This window comes from Leptonychotes weddellii, chromosome 9 (assembly GCF_054177405.1).
Source record: "Leptonychotes weddellii isolate Sample4059 chromosome 9, ASM5417740v2, whole genome shotgun sequence".
Lineage (NCBI taxonomy): Eukaryota > Metazoa > Chordata > Mammalia > Carnivora > Phocidae > Leptonychotes > Leptonychotes weddellii.
The window spans coordinates 48,403,202-48,410,835 of record NC_138377.1 but is presented as its reverse complement, the minus strand read 5'-3'; positions in this window follow the sequence as shown (position 1 = coordinate 48,410,835).

Sequence of the window (7,634 nt, the reverse complement as noted above, 5' to 3'; positions counted from 1 at the left end):
AGTTTACAGAGCAATGGCAAACCAGCAGGACAGGAAACCACATAAAAATATATATTACTTTGGGACAGAAATACATTGCCAAATGCTTTTTCTGTATCTATTGAGATGATCATATTTTCCTCCTTCTTTTTGCTAATGTGATATATCAAATGGATTTGAAGATGTTATACCATCCATGCATCCATGTAATAAATCCCATTTTGATCATGATATATGATCCTTTTAATATATTGTTAAATTTGATTTTATAGTATTTTGTTGAAGATTTTTACGTCTTTGTTTATCAGGGATGTTGGCTGGTAATTTTTTTCTTGTGGCATCCTTATCTGGTTTTGGTACCAGGGTTGGCCTCAGATAGGAGTTACAAAGTGTTCCCTCCTCTTTTCTTTTTTGGAAGAATTTGAAAAAGGTTGGTATTAATTATTTTTTTAATGGTTGGTAGAATTCACTAGTGAAGCCATCTGGTTCTGGAAACTTTTGTTTGGGAGGTTTTTGGTTACTGATTCAATCTCCATACAACCCAACACAATCTATAAATTTGATGCAATATCTTAAAATTCCAATGGCATTTTTAAAGAAATAAGACAAATAATCCTAAAATTTCTATGGAACCACAGAAAACCCTCAATAGCCAAAGCAATCTTGAGAAAGAAGAAAAAAAGCTGAAGGCATAATGCTCCCTGATTTCAAACTATATTACAAAAATATAGTAATTAAAATATTATGACATTGTCATAAAAACAGACACATAAATAAGTGTAACAGAATAGAGAGCCCAGAAATAAACCCAGATATATATGGTCAATTCATTTAAAACAAAAGGGCCAAGAATATACAATGGAGAAAGGATAGTTTCTTCAATAAATGATGTCAGGAAAATTGGACAACCGCATGCAAAGGATGAAACTGGACCACTATCTTATACCATGCTAAAAAATAATAAATCAAAATGGATTAAACACTTGAAAATAAGACCTAAAACCATAAAATTCCTAGAAGAAAACTTAAATAGTAAGCTCCTTGGCATACATCTTAGTGATGATTTTCTGAATTTGACACCAAAAGCAAAAGCAACAAAAGAAAAATCAAGTAAGCATGACTACATCATACTAAAGAGCCTCTGAACAGCAAAAGAAACCATCAACAAAATGAAAAGACAACCTACTGAACAGGAAAAAATATTTACAAATCATATATCTGATAAGGGATTAATATCCAAAGTATAAAAAAATACAAAACTCACACAACTCAATAGTATAAAAACCAACAATCCAATCAAAAAATGGGCAGATCTAAATAGACATTTTTTTCAAAGAAGACATACAGATAGCTAACAGGCAAATGAAAAAATTGGTCCGCATCAATAATCAGGAAAATGCAAATCTACACCACAATTAGATAACACCTCACACCTGTTAGAATGACTAGTATTAAAATAATAAGAAATCACAAGTATTAGGATGTGGAGAAGAAGGAATTCTTAATTCTTGTTGGTATACTATTGGTGGGAATGTAAATTGGTGGAGCTTCTATGGAAAATGGTATGGAAGTTTAAAAAAAAAGAAAAAAGAAAAAAAGGAACTACCATATGATCCAGCAAATCCACTTCTGAGTTATTTATCGGAAGAAATAAATAAACACCAATTAGAAAAGATATATATACCCTGATGTTCATTTCAGCATTATTTACAATAGTAAAGATATGGAAACAACCTAAGTGTCCACTATGGATGAATGGATAAAGAAACTGTGGTATACATACACAATGGAATGTTATTCAGCCATAAAAAAGATTGAAATCCTGACACTTTCAGCAACATGGGTGGATGTCAAGGGCATTATGCTAAGTGAAGTCAGACAGATAGACAAGTAGTAATGATCTCACTTATGTGTGGAACTAAAAAAATAGAAAAGCTCATAGATACAGAGAACACTGGCAGTTGCCAGAGGTGGGGGCTTGGGTATAGGAGAAACTGGTGAAGGGGACAATAGGCAAAAAGAAAAAAATATATATGGTATATTACTGAACAAGAGCAAAAAGAAGTAATTGTTTTTTTCTGGATGAACAAACCTAAAAGCAGGATGAAAGTTACCAAATTATTAACTCCAATTCAAGTTGTTAAAAAATATATAGGCAGATTTAAGAATCCTTAGTTTGAGCTTTAAGAATAGAATAAAATTTTGGAATCATTCCTGAAAAACAAATGTTCTAAAGGAGCTGACCATGACAGTGAAAGACTTGATGGGTGTACTCACGGCCCTTTGGAAATTAGAACCCCTCAATAGACCATTTCACCACTTGACCTGTTCATATAGGTTTTTGTTTTAGTACTCAGCAGCCCAAACAAAGAGAAGGAGAAGATTGTAGACTCTTGTAGGAATGGTGAGGCCTAGTGAGATGGAAGAGAAGAGTCTGCTGAGACACAGTACCAATGAAAAACAAGAATTTAGGTTTGGTAAGGAAGGATGCTACAAGTGTCCAGATACACTGCAAGAAAATTAAAGAATTATAAAACCATAGGTGTAAGGTGAAAGAACAAATATAGCAAGGGCATATTTGAGGTAAATATACAGAAGTTTAGGTTTCACAATGGGTTATGGTGTTTAGAAATATCTAAAATGAGGAACACCTGGGTGGCTCAGTGGGTTAAATGGCTGCCTTCAGCTCAGGTCATGATCCCAGGGTCCTGGGATCGAGCCCCACATTGGGATCCTTGCTCTGCGGGCAGCCTGCTTCTCCCTCTCCCTCTGCCTGCCTGCCGCTCCCCCTGCTTTGTGCTCTCTCTCTCACTATCTCTCTCTGTCAAATAAATAAATACAATCTTAAAAAAAAAAAAAAGAAATATCTAAAATGAAAGAGCTCTGGCACCAGGGTGTGGAATAGGTGGATAAGGTAAAATGGAGGCAAGGATAAAAAAAAAATCCTACCAGTAATTTCAAATTTTATTTCAGATATCTTTTGATGAAAGTATTAAAGACCTGAGGCGCCTGGATGGCTCAGTTGGTTAGGTGACTGCCTTCAGCTCAGGTCATGATTCCGGAGTCCCAGAACTGAGTCCTGCATCAGGCTCCCTGCTCAGCGTGGAGTCTGCTTCACCCTCTGACCCTGTCCCCTCTCATCCTCTCCCTCAATAGCTCTCTTTATCAAATAAATTAATAAAATCTTAAAAAAAAGTATTGAAGACCTGCCTCAAGATTTGCTGTGCTTTGTACAAGAGTAAAAACAAGCTGTACATACCAAATATCCAAATATTTAAAAATCTAGACAATGCTGACAAAAGGTTAATATATGTGGTGTTGGTGAAATAATACACAAATAGATCAATGGAAGAGAATAGAGAGCCCAAAAATAAACCCACATAAATATAGTCAACTGATCTTTCACAAAAGACAGGCAATGGAGAAAAGATACTGTTTTTAACAAATGATGTTGGAACAACTGAACATCCACGTGCAAAAAGTGAATCTAAATATAGACCTTCCACTCTTCATGAAATTCAAAATGAATCACAGACCTAAATGTAAAATGCAAAACTACAAAACTCCTAGAAGATAACATGGGGGAAAACCTAGGTGACTTTGGGTTTGTTGATGACTTTTTAGATAGAATGCCAAAGGCACAGTTCATAAACAAAGAATTTATAAGCTGGATTTATTAGAATTAAAAAAATTATCCCTTGTGAAAAACAATGTCAAGTGAATGAAAAGTCAAGCCACAGACTGAGATAAAATATTAGCAAAAGACTTATCTGATACAGGATGGGTATCCAGCATATATGCATATATAAAGAACTCTTAAAACTCAACAATAAGAAAACAAACAGCCCAGTTGACCAGTGGGTCATAACCTTAACAGACACTTCACCAGAGAAAATATACAGAAGGCAAATAAGTATATGAAGAGGTGCTCCACATCATACAACATCAGGAAAAAATAAAACAATGCGATATCAGTACATGTCTATAAGAATGGTCAAAATCCAGAACACTGAAAACACCAAATGCTAGTGAGAATATGGAGTAACAGGAGCTCCCATTCATTACTGGTGAGAATGTAAAACAATACAGACACTTTGGAAGACAGTTTGGTGGTTTATTACAAAACTAAACATATTCTTATCATATGACTCACCAATTACGATCCTTGGTATCTACACAATGGAGTTGAAAACTTAAAGCCATGCAAAAACCTGCACACTGATGTGTATAGCAGCTTTATTTATAGTTGCCAAAACCTAGGGAAAAAATACCAAGGTGCCTTTCAGTTGGTGAATGGATAAACTGGGGTGCATCCAGACAATTGAGTATTATTTAGTGCTAAAAGGAAGTGAGTTATCAAACCATGAAAAGACACTCGGGATATGTAAATGTATATTGCTAAGTGAAAGAAGCCAATCATAAAAAGCTACATATTGTATGAGTCCAACTACATGTCATTCTGAAAAGGTAAAACTATGAAGACAGTAGTAAAAAGATCAGTAGTTGCCAGGGGTTGGGGGAAGGAAGAATAGATGGAGCACAGAGGATTTTTAGAGCAGTGAATATATTCTGTACAATACTATAATGGTGAATATATGTCATTTGTCCAAACCAATTTGTCCAAAACCATAGAATGTACAATACCAAGAGTGAACCCTAATGTAACCTATGGACTCTGGGTGATAATGATGTGTCAGTTAAAGTTCATCAGTTGTAACAAATGTACCTCTCTGGTGAGAAATGTTGGTAATGGGGAAGCTATGCATGTGTGGGGCACAGAGTTTATGGAAATTCTCTGTACCTTCAATAAAAAGGACATAGTTCCATTCCCCTAATTTTAACGAAGATAGATAGGCAGGAATATTAAATTTAGAGTTTTGTAACTCATAGTTCTACCACCAGTGGCCAGTCCCTGTCCTGTCTCCTTCTCTTTTTAATTTGTATCTAGTTCCATTGTGAATTTTGAGAAGTCTCATGCTTGCTGAGGCTCTGTGTGTACTGCATGTCTATTGCTCATACACAGCCCATGAACTCTTGAGCCCAAGGTGTGCACACCAGCTATGTAGTCCATATTTGGGAAGACAGACTCAGGAAACCACCATAGGTTTCTGAAATAGGTTCAAGACCATTTGGGCAGTAAATACTGATTTGCAGGGTAGAAGCAACAGTATGAACTCATATAGATAATCCCTTTGGTTCTATAGAATCCTAGCCTTGAAATGGCCTTCAGCCAATGGAAGGCCAGAGTAAGGCCATCTAAAGTACACAGCCTAGTTAAAGGACCCTTCTTATCCAGGTCTAAGGTTGGTATTTCAAATGGTTGCATTTCTGAAGTATATAGATTGGAAGCAATGCAGCATATATCAGTAGCTCTGGCTCACTACCTACCCTCCAGTTCCATCAATTTATTTTTAAGATTTTATTTATTTATTTGAAAGAAAGAGAGAGAGCGAGCACAAGTAAGCAGAGCAGCAGGCAGAGGGGTAAGCCTGAGCAGGAAACCCGAAGCGGGCCTGGATCCCAGGACCCTGAAATCATGACCTGAGCCGAAGGCAGACGCTCAACCGAGTCATCCAGGCGCCACCAGTTCCATCAATATTAGCATGATTATGTCACCCATCCAAGAATAAAAACTACAAATAGCAGTATCCCATCTCTGAAAAGTATCCATAAGTTTCCAAATGCCAACTTCCTTCAGATAATCAGGAAATTACATGTCTTCGTCCCATTCCACTGGTCTAACAGGTGCAGAGAAAACAAAGTCCTATTCATCCTTGATGGAGATCTACATAGAATGATATCTCAGTCACACACTTTATCTCAACTTGCTTTAGTTTATGTGAGTGACACAAACATTAGATTGTTAAATCACACTGACACAGTATCAAGCGTTATAATAAGTTCTGGAATATAAGAAATTAAGAGCCACAGATAAAATAGAGATCTAAGACAACTCATATGGCTACACAGATCCTCCTTTTCTGCATCACATTCTATGGCTCAGAGTAGATGATATCTTAAGTGAGATTTCAAGTAATCTCACAAATGGAGAGCATTTAGAATATGAAAAGTGTCCATTTTATATATAGATGCTCAACCAGCTTATGTGACATTGGTCAGGAAGCCGTGCCCCCTTACTCCACAGATCTTGGGTTCAGTTATCCTGAACTAAGGACATCCTGCTCAAAGCATTCCATAAATGAAGACACTCCTAGCAAATCATTAGTCTATTTACCAAGAGATCAGTTATCACACTGTTTACAAAGATATTAGACCAGATCACCTGTCTTCTTTCTCCCCCAGGAAAACCCTCCCTCTGCTCCAATTGTAATCAGTACTTAGAAAAGCATCAGTCATAATGTTTAAACTTCTTTGTCTCTACTATATTGTTTCAGAGAAGAATATGGAAGGGAGAGTGTCAGGGACTTATTCCATGTCACTACTTACCCAGAAATATATTTTTTTTCTCTTTATGAACCATGAATGTTTTGACTAGTTACAAGGAAAATGCATTGTTTTTATAAGAAGGAAAAAAATCAGTGGGGTATTTTTTTTAAGTCTTTATGGGCATAGAACACAGGAAGACTTTTCAAAAACATGACTTCCTATTATAATCTCTATTTCCTATTAAAACTATGAATAGAATTTGTCATTTTCAAATTCTGAAAACTACAAATAACCAATTGAAATCAGTTTTAATGGATTTTTCCTCCAAATTAATTGCTAAATAACTTATTCTACATATATCCTATATGCTAATTTGTTAACTAATTCACTTTCTTTAACAAAAGAGAAAGAGTAAACAAGACAGCGTTCTTTCTTAAAAGATAATGTGGGTTTTAGGGCATTATTACTTGTTTATTTTTAAAAATCTATGCTTTGGCACACTGTAGGAGTTCATTATTTTCCCACAGATTAAGATGTTTAAAACTGCAGAATAACTTATAGGTATAATATTATTATATTCTACTTACTTTATAGATGAGGAACCTGAGGGAGTGAAGTAAATGGACTGTCACTCAGCTCTATGGTCTGTCTTCTCAACAGTTTTATGTAGTATATTAACTCAGATAATTCTTGAATTTGCCATTGTGCTCTCCAAATTACATTCTATACTACTTATTCACTTGCTTCTAAACTCAATTCAACATTTCAATTTTAACTAAAATAGGATTTATTTCATTTAAAAACCTCTGGGTATTCAATCTTCTTGTTTCTTGAATGGATCATAAATCTTATGCATCATATTAAGCAACAGAAAAGAGTGACAATTCTTATTTATAAGAAACTGAAACTGATGATTTAACATGTTTTAAAATATTGCTTTAAATCATCTAAAATTCTTATCTCACTTTTAATTCAGAAAGGTCACAAACTGAGAATTCCTACAAAATGAAAAAATGATGCCTGATTCAAGTGAAATTTAAATCAGAGAAAAAAAACAGTAGAATTCAGGGAAACTCTCATCATCTTAAAGCACTTATTAACTTTCTATTTCCTTTTTACATACACACCAAATACAAAGATGATTCATGCATAATATGCATCATCTTTCTGGCCTACTATATTTTAAAATAATCTCTAATGACAGTGTAATAATGATACTGTGTAATTATAATGTCTATTTTCAGACAACACTTCTACCTTATAATCAA